Below are 17539 nucleotides of genomic sequence, written 5' to 3'. Positions count from 1 at the left end.
CAGGCCCTTCGGCCCACCGAGTCCGCACCGACCAGCGATCCCCGCACACTAACACTACCCGACACACACTAGGGACAATTTTACATTTACACCAAGCTAGTTAACCGACAAACCTGTACGTCTTTGGAGCGTGGGGGGAAAACGAAGATCTCGAAGAAAAAACCCACACGGGTCACGGGGAGAACGTACAAACTCCCTACAGACAGCACCCGTAGTTGGGATCGAACCCGGGTCTCCGGCACTGTATTCACTGTAGGCAGCAACGTTACCTCTGCGCAAGCGTGTGTGTGTTTATTTTACCCGTGAACATATGATGTCCTCGATAGGCAGCCTGGCTACGGACAAAATGTATTGTGCACCTGCATGCAATATGGAAAGCTGCGAAAGCAATCACTTGCTGAATGTATAATCAACATGTGCCTAAACCCAAAACCACAATTGCATTGTGCCCGGTACTACACTGCAAGGTGTGGGATAACTCTGGCAGCTGAAGATGAGCATTTGGAGCCGACAGATTTCTCACTTGCTATCGGCTTTGACGACAGCAGATTAGGACCCCGCTGTGTCTGGGTAACTGCCTGTCACCAAACCAGGATTAGTCGCATTCACCACAGATGTTTTCGATAGCACCAATCCCGTGCTTTTCGAAGCGGTGTGAGGCAAAGCCTGAGCCACCACATGTTGATAGTCTCTGCCTTTAACGTTTATGGCGCACCCTACAGGCGGCGATCGTTTATTGTCCCGTGTCCCGAGGTACAGCGAGAAGCGTTGCCAGTGAAAACATTTGATGGTAAATCATCATATTACATTTCAATGAAGGAAAGGCACAAATGCTCGCTTGCCAAAGCAGTCAATTTTACGCTCATTTCCAAGTTGGTCATTAAATATAAGATAACAAGGAAGGAACTGCAGATGCTGGTTTAAACGGAGATGGACACAAAACGCTGGAGTAACTCAGCGGGACAGGCAGCATCTCTGGAGAAAAGGAATAGGTGATGTTTTGGGTCGAGACCGTTCTTCAGACGGAGAGTCAGGGGAGAAATATAGGTATATAGAGATATAGATATATTCCCTTTCCCCTGACTCTCAGTCTGAACAAAGGTCTCAACCCGAAACATCACCTACTCTTTTTCTCCGAAGATGCTGTCTGACCCATTGAATTACTCCAGATTTTTGTGTCTTCTGACTCAATTAGGCTCTATTTGTGTGACACAATAGCTTGGCATACCCTCCAATAGTCAGAGATTCATTAAATGTGTGTAGGAAGGAACTGCAGATGCTGGTTTAAACTGAAGATGGACGCAAAAAGCTGTAGTATCTCAGCGGGACAGGCAGCATCTCTGGAGAGAAGATGTTGCCTGTCCCGCTGAGTTACTCCAGCTTTTTGTGTCTATTAATGAAATGTGGACGGCTTGAATGTATTCGTGTATATGGTCTTTTCTTTGACTGGATAGCACTCAAACAAAAGCATTTCACTGCATGTGACAATAATAAACGAAAATAAATTAAATTTTAATTTAAAAAAAACAGATTAGAGAGAACTATTTTCTATCTCTCTCTCTCTCTCTCTCTGTTTAAGATGAGAGGGGAAAGATTTAATAGAAACCTGAAGAGCAACTTTTGCAGCCCGCAGGTGATAAACCCCAACCCTAACCCACACTCCAGAGACGTACAAGTTTGTAGGTTCATTTAGCTTCGGTAAAATTGTAAATTGTTCCTAGCATGTGGGTGTACGGAGTGATTGGTGGTTTGCATGGACTCGCTGGGCCGAAGGGCCTGTTTCTACGCTGTATTTATAAAGTCTAAAGATTGTATTCCAATTATTCATAGATATATAGATGTATAAAGAAAAGGTGGAAGGCTCCAATGGTCAAACCATCCAGGCCCATAGTTTTGGTCACATATTGTAATTAGATAGTGAGGTTGAGCAGGCTGGTGGTTTGCATGGCGGCTGATCAGGAGGTCCGGGCCGCTGAGGAGGAGGATGTTCGCCGTCGGGGTTCGGCGTCGGCGTTCCATCAGCCCGGCGTGGGGGCCTGGGCGTCGGGCCACCCGGGGTGGCGACTGCGGGTGCTAGGAAGGCCTCGACCACGAGTGAACATCTGGGAAGAACGGAGGGGAGGCTGGCTGGACTATGGTGCCTTCCTCACCTTGGTGCCACTGTGTTATGTTGTGTCGTGGACTTTCAGTGTTTGTGCTTTTTTTTTAAATTCTATTTTATTTTTAATATGTTTTATTATTTATTATTGTTTATTTATTTATTTTTATGATACTGCCTGGAAGGGAAATTCATTTCGTTGTCTCTAACTGAGACAATGACAATAAATTTGAATACAACACAATACAATACAAAGCAGGCTAGGACTTTATTCCTTGGAGCACAGGAGGATGAAGGGTGATATAGAGGTGTATAAGACTATGAGAGGAATAGATCGGGTAGATGCACAGTGCCTTTTACACAGAGTACGTTAATCGCCTGTCCCAGTGAGGCAATTTTTTAGGCGACTGTCTTAGTCGTAGCAGGTCACCGAAAAAACGGCGACTGGATCCCACTACGACAATGTCTACGCAATGTCCACAACAACCTACCACCTAGTCAAGCTACGGCAAGCTACCGACAACTGGCGACCCATTAGGACGTCCACCTACGAACACACAGGCAACAACCAAAGTCAACTTACGTCCAAACTACGACCCTGCCGGCGACAACTGAAGGCAATTCAGTCGCCGGTACCTGTCGCCGGATGACGTAGGTAGTCGCCATTGGAATTCACCAAAGCCAGCACCGGCGACAACTTCGACAGCACCTACGTCAGGAGAAGTCAACCCACTTTCACCGAAAAATTTTGAGCATGTTGAAAATCCAGCGGCAACCAGAAAGACGCTACAACTCTTTGGGCGACTGAGGAAACTACTCAAGACCATACAGGCGACACCCCGGCGACAGCCTAATCTCCTAAAAAATCGCCTAAATGGGACAGGCCCTTTAGTTTAGTTTAGTTTAGAGATACGGCGCAGAAACAGGCCCTTCGGCCCACCGGGTTCGCGCCGACCAGCGATCCCCGCACATTAACACCATCCTATACCCACTAGGGACAATTTTTACATTTACCAAGCTAATTAACCCACAAACCTGTACCTCTTTGGAGGTGATGAGGGAAAGATTTCATAGGAACTTGAGGGGCAAATTTTTTAAACATAGGGCAGTGGATATATGGAACGAGCTGCCAGAGGTGGTAGTTGAGGCAGGGACTATCACAACGTTTAAGAAACATTTAGATAGGTACATGGATAGGACATTAATGCAGCAAAACACAGGCAGATGTGACCAGCGCAGATGGGGCATGTTGGTCGGCATGGGCGTGTTGGGCCGAAGGGCCTCTTTCCATGCTGTATGACTCCATGTCAAAATCAGTGCTGTAAGTTCAGGACCTTATTCTTGGAATGGCGTTTAAACATGGACAATTGTTATCAATTCTAAGAAGATTAGGAACTCAAACCCAAGTCCATCATTTCAAGCCAACACATTGGTATTTCAAGTTTTAAATGATGTCAGCCAAATGTGTCCATATATTTTGCACAGAGTAACATCAGATAGCTACATTTAAATGTAACTGGATAAAACATGGGTGGCGCAGCGGTAGAGTTGATGCCTCACTGCGCCAGAGACCTCAATTCGATCCTGACTACGGGTGCTGTCTGTACGGAGTTTGTACGTTCCCTCTGTGACCGCATGGGTTTTCCCTGGGTGCTCTGGTTTCCTCCCACACTCCAATGACGTACAGGTTTGTAGATTAACAGGCTAATTGGTAAAAATTGTAAATTGTCCCTCGTGTGTAGGATGGTGCTAGTGTACGGGGTGATCGCTGGTCGGCACGGACTCAGTGGGCCGAAGGGCCTGTTTCCACGCTGCATGTCTAAACTAAACTAAAAACACATCCTCTCTTAAATACAGGGCATTACTTAATGAGATAAACTTCCTCAACAGAGAAGGAAATAGAATATAAACAAGATGATGTATAAAATACCACATTCCTCTAAACGGTTTGTATATTCATGAAGTACTTTTCTTTAGCTCAATGAATTTCTGCTTCAGCATAGGCAATAATGCAGAAAATAAATATTTGTGTTTTCATTGTTAATTTAACATACAAAGTGTACTTAAGGGAGTTAGTGTTGTTAGTATTGAATTAAAATTATAAAAGCTTTCGTTTTATTCTAACCCTGAGGATCGAAACAGGATATTATAAGCATTATGTGTAGAAAGTTACAGTGTGAGCCCAAAATCTTTTCTGGTGCGGATTTTTAAGCAAAGGCTTTTACTTATTGATGGACATTTATGGCACATTTTGGAATTATCTATTGTGGTTCTAGACATTAACTGGAGTGGAATAAACAGTCTGTCTGCTGACTTCTCACTCAAGGCAGTTATGGTCTACTATTGCACTCCTTAGAAACTGCCAGTGCAGATGAGTGCACCAGTATAAATATTGTCTCGAATCCCCTGAGGTAATGGTGTCTGCTACAGTTCGTGTTGTTTACATTTCAAAGCTGCGATAACTCTATGAACAATAATCATCGATTAATTGATTAAAAAGACAATCGCATCCTTCTTCTCGGCGTTTTAACGGACGCAAGTGAATTTCGAACCGCTCTGCCTGCACCAGCTACAAGCAGTGGCAGAAAGTCATAAATTACTGTGCAGTTAAAAAAAAAAAATCTAAGCAAATATGAGTTCGCAGCAGGGAACTAATAATGTGCCTCCAGCTGTTCCAGTTAACCTGCAAATGTGGCCATCTGCACCTCAGGAGAGGGAGGGAAAGAAAGATAGTGCCAGGGAGAGAGAGAGAGAGACGGGAGATCGCCAGCAGAGAGAGAGAGAGAGTGAGGGAGAGAGCCTTCACCCAGTACAGCAGGGGTGACCTTGCTACTTGTGACCAATGCGCACACACACACCCTCCACTAACAAAGACACTAATGGTATTAGTTAGTGCATGCTAACAGCTCTGTGATAGCCAGACTTCTTCTGTTTTTTTCCCCCCAGTTTTAATGAGAAAGTCGAGATCCTTTTTAATATTCATGCTCTCGTTCCATTTATTGATGTGATGTAGCGCACAAATCACAGAGCATTAAAACCACCGAGGTGATTCTCAAATCCCCAAAAACCACTTAAATTAAAGGCGGAGTGACTGCAGTACATTTGAGTGAGTGTAATTAACGGGACGCAAACAGTGGTTGGCTTGCACCTATACATTTCGTCTGAAGAAGGGTCTCAACCAGAATTGTCACCCATTCCCTCTCTCCAGAGATGCTGCCTGTCCCGCTGAGTTACTCCAGCATTTTGTGTCTATCTTCGGTGTAAACCGGCATCTGCAGTTCCTTCCTAGATATTTTGTTACAGCTGTGAGCATCAGGTGAGGGTTTGTTAGCTATGGAGCTCATATCATTCACAAACCACGGTGGCGCAGCGGTAGAGTTGCTGCCTCACAGCACCAGAGACCCAGATCGATGCTGACTACGGGCGCTGTCTGTACGGAGTTTGCACGTTCTCCCTGTGACCGCGTGGGTTTTCTCCGGGTGCTCCAGGTTCCTCCTATATGTACACAAAGCCCTTAAGTGGCTCCCCCCCACCCCCCCTCCCCATATATCAAAAATCTTCTAACCCACCATTCTACCTCCAGGTGCCTCAGGTCGGCCGACTTGGGGCTATTGACTATCCCGCGGTCCAGGTTTAAGCTCAGGGGCGACCGTGCTTTTGCGGTTGCAGCACCTAGACTGTGGAACAGCATCCCTCTCCTCATTAGAACTGCCCCCTCCATCGACTCCTTTAAGTCTAGACTTAAAACCTATTTCTACTCACAAGTGTTTCTTGAGGTCCTCTGAGGGAGCGCTGTATGTATGTATTTATATATGTATTGTTAGAGCTGTGTACCACTGTATGTAGCATGTTAGTACCTGCACTTTGGTCAACGAGAGTTGTTTTTAAATGTGCTATAGAAATAAAATTGACTGACTGACATAGAAACATAGAAATTAGGTGCAGGAGTAGGCCATTCGGCCCTTCGAGCCTGCACCGCCATTCAATATGATCATGGCTGATCATCCAACTCAGTATCCCGTACCTGCCTTCTCTCCATACCCTCTGATCCCCTTAGCCACAAGGGCCACATCTAACTCCCTCTTAAATATAGCCAATGAACTGGCCTCGATTACCCTCTGTGGCAGGGAGTTCCAGAGATTCACCACTCTCTGTGTGAAAAAAGTTCTTCTCATCTCGGTTTTAAAGGATTTCCCCCTTATCCTTAAGCTGTGACCCCTTGTCCTGGACTTCCCCAACATCGGGAGCAATCTTCCTGCATCTAGCCTGTCCAACCCCTTAAGAATTTTGTAAGTTTCTATAAGATCCCCTCTCAATCTCCTAAATTCTAGAGAGTATAAACCAAGTCTATCCAGTCTTTCTTCATAAGACAGTCCTGACATCCCAGGAATCAGTCTGGTGAACCTTCTCTGCACTCCCTCTATGGCAATAATGTCCTTCCTCAGATTTGGAGACCAAAACTGTACACAATACTCCAGGTGTGGTCTCACCAAGACCCTGTACAACTGCAGTAGAACCTCCCTGCTCCTATACTCAAATCCTTTTGCTATGAAAGCTAACATACCATTCGCTTTCTTCACTGCCTGCTGCACCTGCATGCCCACTTTCAATGACTGGTGTACCATGACACCCAGGTCTCGCTGCATCTCCCCTTTTCCTAGTCGTCCACCATTTAGATAATAGTCTGCTTTCCTGTTTTTGCCACCAAAATGGATAACCTCACATTTATCCACTGACTGACACACCAAAGACGTGCAGGTTTGTAGGTTAATTGGTTTCTGCAAACCATCCCTAGTGTGCGTAGGATAGAACTAGTGTACGGGTGCTCGCTGCTCGGCATGGACCCGGTGGGCTGAAAGGCCTGTTGCCTCGCTGTAACTCTAAAACTACAACAAAAAAAACAAAACCGCATTCGATCCTGACTTTGTGTGCTGCCTGCGTGGAGTTTGCACGTTCTCCCTTTCACTGTGAGGGTTCCAATTTCCTCCCACATACCAAATACATGCGTGTTTGTAGATTAAAGGGACCCTGTAAATCCCCCCCCACCCACCTATGTGTACATAGTGGAGGGGAAAGTGGGATAACTCAGAACTAGTTAACGAGCCTAGTTTCCATGCTGTATCTCTAAACTAAACAATACTAAATATTATGTCTGAAAGATTGGATACATCCAAATCACTTTGATTTCAGCTATGAGGAGCTACTGTGATTTTTTTTCCATACTTAATGGTGTGTAGATCCTGTTATCTTATAGACACCAAATGCTGGAGTAACTCAGCGGGACAGAGAGCATCTTTGGAGAGAAGAAATGGGGTGACATTTCCGGTTGGATCGGAAGAAGGGTCTCGACCCATAATGTCACCCATTGCTTCTCCCCAGAGATGCTGCCTGTCCCGCTGTTACTCCAGCATTTTGTGTCTATCTTCAGTGTAAACCAGCATCTGCAGTTCCTTCCTTGTTATCTTATATTTAAAGAACTTAAAAATGAGTGTAAAATTGGCTGCTTTGGCAAGCGAGCATTTGTGCACTTTAAAAAAATGAAAGAACGTATTTCATATTAGAAATTATTTTAGTAATTTATCTTAGAAAATGTATAATCTTAAAGCCCTGTCCCACGGTACGAGTTCATTCCATGAGTTCTCCCGAGTTTGCCCTGATTCGATCTCGGAGATTTACGGTAATGGCCGCTCGTCGGTACTTGGGGCTCTCGTGGACATTTTGCATCATGTTGAAAAATCTTCCCGAGTCTTCCCGAGTACCTGCCATTAGCGCTAAGAGACGTCCCCGAGCTCCGACGTACCCGCTACGTTCATTCTCCGTGCTTACCACAAGTTTGATTTTTTTTTAAACTTGTGAGAGCTCTTGGAATGAGCTCGCTCCGTGGGACAGGGTATTAGAATTTTTTTTAGTACATCTTTGTACAACTTTTAGATATGAGACTCTACACATAAGTTTTAGTGGCAGTGTGTTTGACTGGCAGTGAATATCAATAATCACAGTGCTGAAATCATACAGATGTACATACAGATGTTCATAAGTATACTTGATGCTGGCCGCTCAAATAAGGTACAACTTACTGCCAACTAATGCAATTCAACGCAGTGCTTAATGCAGCAATACTGCTTTCTAAGGGTGTTGGTGATTATATCAATGGAATTTAGAAAGGATTTTATAATTGGAACTGGAATTTAGAAGGATGAGAGGATATCGTATAGAAACAAAAACAATCTTAAAGGATTGGACAGGCTAAATGTAAATGCAGGAAACATGTTCCCAATGTTGGGGGAGTCCAGAACCAGGGGGTCACAGTTTAAGAATAAGTGGTCGGCCATTTAGGACAGAGATGAGGAAAGTCTTTTACACCCAGAGAGTTGTGAATGTGTGGAATTCTCTGCCACAGAAGGCGGTTCACTGGATGTTTTCAAGAAAGTTAAATCTAGCTCTTGGGGCTAACGGAATCAAGAGATATGGGGAAAAAGCAGGAACGGGGTACTGAATTTGGATGAACAGCCATGATCATGTTGAATGGTGGCTCAAGGGGCCGAATGGCCTACACCTGCACCTATTTTTTATGTTTCAAAGCCATTGACAATCTTTTATGGATTTTGTAGAAATGTAGCATTTCCTATTGATTGGAAACAGGCAGCTTTCTCATCTCTCAGGGGTTATGGGGGGGAAGGCAGGAGAATGGGGTTTCGGAGGGAGTGATAGATCAGCCATGACTGAATGGTGGAGTAGACTTGATGGGCCGAATGGCCTAATTAACGGACTCAAGGGATGTGGGGAGAAAGAAGGAACGTGAGATACTAATTTTTGGATGATCAGCCATGATCACATTGAATGGCGGTGTTGGCTCGAAGGGCCGAATGGCCTACTCCTGTAGCTATTTTCTATGTGGTTCATTATTGTCACGTGCACCGAGGTACAGTGAAAAGCTGTTGTATTTCATACTATCCAGTCAGCTAAAAGACTATTCAGTCAGCTGCACCCGCTGAGTTTCTCCAGCATTTTTGTGTACCCCAGCTAAAGGACTATATATGATTACAATCGAGTCTTCCACAGTGTACAGCTACAGGATAAACAAAATAGTGTAAGAAATGCTACTGTTGAAATAAAGATTTAGAAGAGTGGGCCGACTGTAATGAATGATAGCAGACCCACTTCTGGCACCAGTAGACAACGAGGTTAGTTTAGTTCAGGTTAGTTTATTGTCACGTGTACCGAGGTACGGTGAAAAGCTTTTTTGTCACGTGCTAACCAGTCAGCAGAAACACTACACATAATTACAATCGAGCCGTCCACAGTGTACAGATACATGATCAAGGGAATAACGTTTACTGCAAGGGTGAAGTCCGGTAACGTCCGAGTATTAATAGTCTGAGGGTCTCCAATGGTAGATGGAAGGTTCAGGACTGCTCTCTGGTTGTTGGTGGGATGGTTCAGTTGCCTGATGAGACTGTCCCTGTGTGGCTTCAGAAGCATTGTGGGTCATCTTTTAATTTTTAGCAGCGACGATACATAATTTGGCTTTGACACGTTCCTAAAGTAACTGGGGATCCACACAAAAATCCGGAGTAACTCAGCGGGACAGGCAGCATCTCTGAAGAGAAGGAATGGGTGACGTTTCGGTCTGAAGAAGGGACTCGACCGGAAGCGTCACCCATTCCTTCTCTCCAGAGATGCTGCCTGTCCCGCTGAGTTATCCGGCTTTAGACAATAGACAATAGGTGCAGAAGTCCGCAGGGACTAGAGCAGAGATGTGTGGTGCGACCGTCACCGTTCCCGTTGGAAACCAAATCGCCTTGAGGACTTGTTGCCGTAAGCAATCTCCAAGTTGGTGAAGATATGGATGGGAAACAAGCCCTGAGGCAGTACAAACTAAAGACATGCCTATGGATTGTATGTGTGGAGTTTGCACGTTCTCCCTGTGACCGAGCGGGTTTCCTCACGGGTGCTCAGGATTCTTCCCACATCCCAAAGACGTGCGGGTTTGTAGGTTAATTGGCTTCGATAAAATTGTCTCTCGTGTGTAGGGCAGTAGACAATAGACAATAGGTGCAGGAGGAGGCCATTCGGCCCTTGGAGCCAGCACCGCCATTCAATGTGATCATGGCTGATCATCCCCAATCAGTACCCCGTTCCTGCCTTCTCCCCATATCCCCTGACTCCACTATTTTTAAGAGCCCTATCTAGCTCTCTCTTGAAAGCATCCAGTGAACCGGCCTCCACCGCCCTCTGAGGCAGAGAATTCCACAGACTCACCACTCTCTGTGAGAAAAAGTGTTTCCGCGCCTCCATTCTAAATTGCTTACTTCTTATTCTTAAACTGTGGCCCCTGGTTCTGGACTCCCCCAACATCGGGACCATGTTTCTGCCTCTAGCGTGTCCAAGCCCTTAACAATCTTATATGTTGCAATGAGATATCCTCTCATCCTTCTAAACTCCAGAGTGTACAAGCCCAGCTGCTCCATTCTCTCAGCATATGACAGTCCCGCCATCCCGGGAATTAACCTTGTAAACCTACGCTGCACTCCCTCAATAACAAGAATGTCCTTCCTCAAATTAGGGGACCAAAACTGCACACAATACTCCAGGTGTGGTCTCACTAGGGCCCTGTACTAGGGTCGGTGTGGGCTTGGTGGGTTGAAGGGCCTGTTTCCACACTGCATCTCTAAACTAAACTATTTTCCCTCCACAAAATTCTCAGTCCTGGGCTTAATAGGGCACCATGCAAAGTCTACGGGTCGCTACATTCTACAGGCCGAAATGAGCGGGAAATAAAGAATCAATGGATATTTTTAGGCGGGGATTGATAAGATTCTTGATTAGTACGGGTGTCAGGGGTTATGGGTAGAGGGCAGGAGAATGGGGTTTGAGAGGGAGAGATAGATCAGCCATGATTGAGTGGCGGAGTAGACTTGATGGGCTGAATGGCCTAAATCTGCTCCGATCACATACGACCTTATGAATGATGGAGAATCTGATTGTTCCAGCGCGTGACATGTCACACACAAGCATCAATCTACACGCCGATTCTCCAACCCAGAAACAAAGTGATAAATGCGCATGAAATATATTTTTTAAAAGAATACTTAACAATTTGGAAATATGCAGCAGTGTTTGTGGGGCCGCGTTTCTCTTCAGGCACCGAGTGTTGGCCAGTTAACTGTACCTGCTGCAACACTTGTCTTTATTAGCGTTGCTTTTTAAACAGCTGCGTTCTTTGCTGTAAATTTATGAAAATTTCAGGCCCCGCTCCCCGGAGCCCAGTTGAAGAGGGAACATTCGACAGCGCAAGCGCCATAAACACTGGACTTATTGAACCACTGATAGTCCACAAAATGATAGTCTAATGACTGCAGGCAAGGACATATCGAGTATTAGCCGGGTGTGTCGTTGGAAACAGACCCACCGGAGAGGGCTGCAGCTTGTCCTTAAATGGATTCTGTTACAAGTGACGGATGTTTTCGCCGCCAATGATCAGAACCAATTTTCCAAAACTCGGGATTCTGTACTTATGGCAACATCTATGCTACAGCAAGGTCCTTTATTTAAGTTGGAGTCATTTACTTCAAAGCAGCGCATTTAATGGTGAACAGGGCTTTGAGACTGCACCCAGAGGGATGTGGATCGGCCACATGTAACTCAATATATGTCAACAGCTGTAAAAATATTGGTTGGGGTGGGCAGAAAGAAAATCCATACGCACAGATCATGTGCTCTGCTTACTAGATATAAGTGCTTTCAGATTTCCCCCTTGCAAGCAGTAATTGGGTAATTCTGGTGCGAGCAGTCATAAAACCAGAGGTTTTCTTTGAGGTTGGATGATCAAAAAGTCTGTAAATGAAAATGATCTTAATATCTGAGGCCCACTGAGTGGCCATGGCCCTGTCTGCAGCATAAGGGCTAGTTCTAATCTTTCCAACTGCAATGTTTCAGCAGCCCATATTCCTGGGGAGTTCACAGCTTCCCCCGGGTGAATATACAGTAAATTTGAGCTAATCCCCTCTGCATACAAATGAGCCCCTGGTACTTGAGAACGGCAGGACCAGACTGCTTTGAATACACTGCTGGTTTTTCTGGTCATGTGCTTTCGCAAAAGCCAAGCACAACAACAAATGAAAATGGAACGATATAAAGTACGATATGGCGTTAAAAGGCGATGTACGCGCGGGGGGGGGGGGGGGGGGGGGGCAGGCGGGGTTTTAGGACGAAGTTTCCACAAAGCTTGCTGGCTGTGCCGGGGGGGGGGGGGGCTGAGACACCAGCAGTTTCAGTCTTTTTACACATGATTCATATCCACTGCAGTCCCGGCCACTGAGGTGGGAATTCAGACGCACCGCGATCTCCAGTCCAGTCCAGTCCACACAGCTCTTCTCTCTCGCAGCCAGACACAGGCTCCCTCACAAAATCAAAAGGCTTACTGTCACCCCTGCCACAGTGAAGCCGTTCCTGCTAGGATGTGCAGGGAGGTGATGGGAAATCAGGATGCAGCTCTGGCAGCTCCACCGAGCCCTGAGCCCTTTGCCCAATTTAGCTGGAGACCTGATAAAAGTCGAGCTTGTGTCTGCTTTCATGTATACTAAAACGCCTCCGTTGTCACGCAGGGGGCTGGCTAACTGTTGCAAAAGAACAATAGCTTTGTGCAAAATCATTGCTCACTGAAATCCCTCATCTTGCTGCCTGCCTGGTCGTTAGTTTGATTTTCCTTAAATATGATTCACAACCTCACATTGTATAATTGTATCGGTGGCCGGCCTGCCTGCCTGCCTGCACCATTTTAATATGCTTCATAGACTTTAGAAAGGGAATATATGCCTAGCATGGAAGCATTAAAAATCACCAATATTTAAGAACAATTAAATAGATACATTTCTAGAATGATTTGCCACACTGCACACTTACTTGTTTCACAGCTGTACACAGATATATATATTTTTTATAGAAAGGTAGACAAAAATGCTGGAGAAACTCAGCGGGTGAGGCAGCATCTATGGAGCGAAGGAATAGGCGACGTTTCGGTTCGAGACCCTTCTGCAGACTGATATATATATATATTTTTTTTTAAATATAATTTTAAATATAAATATAAATATCTTATATATTTTGTTATGTATTTTTTTAAATTACAGTGAAAGAATTCTCATTGGGTTCGCACTGACCCCTCTTGCCTCATGAACGGAATGAGCAGTAAGGGCGGATTAATCACGAGCAAATTTGACATCGTTGTTTGTTGAACCAGCCATCTACCAGCAGCATTGTTTAGTTTTGAAGAAAACACAATGGGATTAACGGAAAAGGTCAAATATTAAAGAATAGGTGACATTAGGAAATATGCATCTCACTTAAACCCAACGGACGTTGTGGAGACTGAACTGTACATGACCACAAGAGGCGAGAGAAAGAAGACAAACCATTTCTAAAACCCTGCCACACTTTGTGTGGGATTTTTTTAACGAGACAAGTGCACAAATCTCGTTTGAAATTGAACGGCCACTTCCGCAGAGGGAGGAACAGTGTGACAAAACGGGGCTGAAATAACTATTAAAAAAAAAATTCCTCTATTTTTGAAAACCATCAGCTTACTTGAATCTGAGGAATAAATAATTAAGAGGCTAGAAGCTTATTGCCAAAAGAAAACGATGTTAAGAATCATTCAGCAACTGAATAAATAACATGCACACCTATTTATGGGACAGGAACTGGAAAATAAATCATTTAACCCAATTTCCCCTTCCCCATGGACAGAGGGAAGATAATTCCACTGCCCAGTGATGTGGCAATTCACTACAGTGAAATAAAAAATGACAAATCACACTGGCTTGGTGACACAGCGTGCTAATGCATTAACACAATGTGCCATGGAGTGCGAGGACTTGGGTATGTGCTTCGAAAGCCCCATGAGAGAACCCCTATAACGGGGCCACAATATAGCACAGGGGTAGGAAACAGAACACTTCCAAAAGAGAATAGGCAATCTGGAAATTGGAGCTAATAATGTGACTCGATGGCATCTGCTTCTAAGCTGCAGAAATAACAGCGATTGTAGCATCTGTTTTACACGTAACTCCCCATCCGTATAGTTGTACAAGGGAACTCGTACACAAAAGCTTTTAGTTTTAGTTTTAGAGACACAGCGCGGAGACAGGACTTTAGGCCCGCCGAGACCGCGCCGACCAGCGATCATCCATTCACACCAGTTTAGTTTGGAGATACTGCGTGCAAACACGCCCTTCGGCCCGCCGAGCCTGCGCCGGCCAGCGATCCCCGCACACTAACACTGTCCTACACGCGCTATTATACCAAGCCAATTAGCTTACAAACCTGGAGTGTGGGGGGAAACGGGAGCACCACGCGGTCAGGGGGAGAACGTGCAGACAGCACCCGTAGTCAGGATCGAACCGGGGTCTCTGGCGCTGTGAGGCAGCGGCTCTATTGCTAGCGTCACCGTGCCGCCCTGTTCTTCAAAATTCATATTCTCAGTCGACAATTCTGGATTGAGTTCAGATATAGGTGGAAATCAGGAGTAAAATAATCTGTTGAATCAACTCACGAGCTTCCATTGTGATTCTCATTCTTAGACCTTTCACATCGACAGACATGCAAACATTCCACAGGAAAGGTTACTCTTCTGGATACAATTCACTCCAAAGATGTTTCCAGAAAGACTCATCAGAAAATGAACAGTGTAAAATGTTACAAGTTTTATCAAAGCCAATTAACCTACAAACCTGTACGTCTTTGTAGTGTAAACAGCATTCAAGGGTTTCGGCCAGAAACGTCACCCATTCCTTCTCTCCAGAGATGCTACCTGTCCCGCTGAGTTACTCCAGCATTTTGTGTCTGTCTTTGATACATTAAGATGTAGGCCGCATAATTTTACATGAGCTCTTTAATATTATCACTTAAAATGGACACTGGTACAGAGTGGCAGATGTGACACAGGGCAGAAACAGGCCCTTCGGCTCACCGAGTCCCTGCCGACCAGCGATCACCCCATACACTAACACTCTCCTACACACACCAGGGACAGTTTTACAATTTTACCGAAGCCAATTAGCCTACAAATCTGCACGTCTTTGGAGTGTGGGAGGAAACCGGAGCGCCCGGAGAAAACCCACGAAGGTCATGGGGAGAACGTACAAACACCGTATAGACAGCACCCGATGTCAGGCTTGAACCCGGGTCTCTGGCGCTGTGAGGCAGCAACTCTACCGCTGCGCCACCCAAAGTTCTTTAATATTATCGTTTAAAATGGAGAGTAGAAGATGAGAGGCCTCGCAGGAAAACAATGGAGGTAACAATGGCTTGGGAGTAACAAAGATATTTCAGAGGCTTTTAATAGATAAAGGTGGTGGCAGCGAGATAGCTGAGCACAGTGCAGATGGAGGCAGATGGTTGCGATGGTCATATACTCCCCACAGAACCAAATACAATTCCAAGCTGTGCACTCCCTGGTCCAGACTCAGATGTGGTCTGCAAGAGACACAGTCGGAGGTGTGGGAACAGCATTTGTCAAAGAGCATGGGTTTAATACTTCCAACAGTTAGCTACAAGTATTCCTGCTCATCCATAGCTGGAGGTTGGCAAAGCAGTGGAACACATCATGACGGGGGTACATTTATAGTTCAATATGCTTTCCTTTTCCATAGCTACAGCCCTGAATATTCACCAAATACCCTGTGGCAGCACAGCGGCAGAGTTCCTTACAGTGAATGCAGCGCCAGGAGACCTGGGTTCGATCCCGACCACGGGTGCTGTCGGTACGGAGCTTGTACGTTCTCCCCGTGAGCTGCGTGGGTTTTCTCCGAGATCTTCGGTTTCCTCCCCCACTCCAAAGACGTACAGGTTTTTGTAGGTTAATTGGCTTGGTAAATGTAAAAATTGTCCCTAGTGGGTGTAGGATGGTGTTAATAGGCGGGGATAGCGGGTCGGCGCGGACCCGGTGGGCCGAAGGGCCTGTTTCCGCGCTGTATCTCTAAACTAAAAAATAGACACAATATGCTGGAGTAACTCAGCGGGCCAGGCAGCATCTCGGGAGAGAAGGAGTGGGTGACATTTGGGCTCGAGACCCTGGAAAAAGAGAATTATTCCTTAAGGGACAATGTAAGAGGCAATGTTTGATTTGATTTGATTTAATTTATTGTTATTGTCTTCAATGAAGAGACAAGGAAATTATTTTTCCCTTAAAGTCATACAAAAAGAATAAAGGTGCTTCCTTGGCAGTTTAGAGTTAAGATTGGAGCAATTCTGTATAACACACGGGCAGCACATTGAGCATCTCGGTAAAGCGCGGTGTTCTATTTTCCAGTTAAAAAAACCCTCTCAATAGATAAAAAGACTAGTTTATTTTCCTGTAAAGCCATCCTCCTGTCACAAGATGATACAAATAACAAATCAAGGCTGCCAAGATGGCAGGCAGTGGCAGTAACAGGGAGAAAAACGTGACAACAAAACATAAGATGTAACGCAAAGTGACAGACTTAGATAAAGAAAGCTAAATTGCTCACATATGCACTATTCTGGATAAGCCATTCAGAAATAAAGTAAACCGATATCCACAGAAAATTCTGCAAACTGCTGTGTAATCTTGGAATTTAATGATAATAGAAATGTCATTTAAGTAATCACTACTTTCATCTCCAGAAATCTAAAATAGTGTCAGAACATTTAATACGCATCGCCAATTTTTTCAATGGAGCAACTTTCAACGTGCATACAAAAAAAATTAATACACAATGCAAAATAGTGCTTGAAATAAACCTATTGTCAAAATGGTTCAAAAGCAAATGTTTACTAGTTAAGGCACAGCCTTCGTTAAAGCACAAACTATGGAGGGTACTCGCTGGAGTTTAGCAGAATGAGGGGGGGGGGGGGGGGACCTCATTGAAACGTACCAAATAGTGAAGGCCTGGATAGAGTGGATGTGGAGAGGATGTTTCCACTAGTGGGAGAGTCTAGGGCTAGAGGTCACACTCAGAATTAAAGGATGTTCCTTTAGCCGCGGTCTCCGGTGGGGAGGCACCGATTCAAGACTTACCTGGACTTACCTTGTCTGCACATCTGGACGTCCACAGCGGCAACTGCGGAGGGTTGAGGTCCCTCCGCAGTTGACTGACCAAACTTTGTGCCTTCCGCCACAGTGATGAATGCTGTGGTGGATGTTTGTGTTAAATTTTTATTGTGTTTTTGTGTGTCCTTTTTTTATATTGTACCGCTGCTGGCAAATTCATTTCACCGCACTTTATTGTGTACGTGACGAATAAATCTGACGACTTGACTTGAGATGAGGAATATATTTAGTGAAGCTGTGGAATTCTTTGCCACAGACGGCTGGAGGCCAAGTCAGTGGATAGTTTTAAGGCAGAGATAGATAGATTCATGATTAGTACGAGTGTCAGGGGTCATGGGGAGAAGGCAGGAAAATGGGGTTAGGAGGGG

The 17539-nt window shown here is 45.1% G+C and overlaps 1 protein-coding gene across 11 annotated transcripts in view; it reads right to left on the bottom strand.

Annotated features, from left to right (window-relative positions):
* Positions 1-17539, bottom strand: part of znf423 (zinc finger protein 423) — a 360940-nt gene that overhangs the window by 48948 nt on the left and 294453 nt on the right. The gene's annotated exons all lie outside the window — the stretch shown is intronic.

This window comes from Amblyraja radiata, chromosome 17 (assembly GCF_010909765.2).
Source record: "Amblyraja radiata isolate CabotCenter1 chromosome 17, sAmbRad1.1.pri, whole genome shotgun sequence".
Taxonomy (NCBI): domain Eukaryota; kingdom Metazoa; phylum Chordata; class Chondrichthyes; order Rajiformes; family Rajidae; genus Amblyraja; species Amblyraja radiata.
The sequence above is the reverse complement of the archived record's forward strand: the minus strand, read 5'-3'. Positions and strand labels throughout refer to the sequence as shown.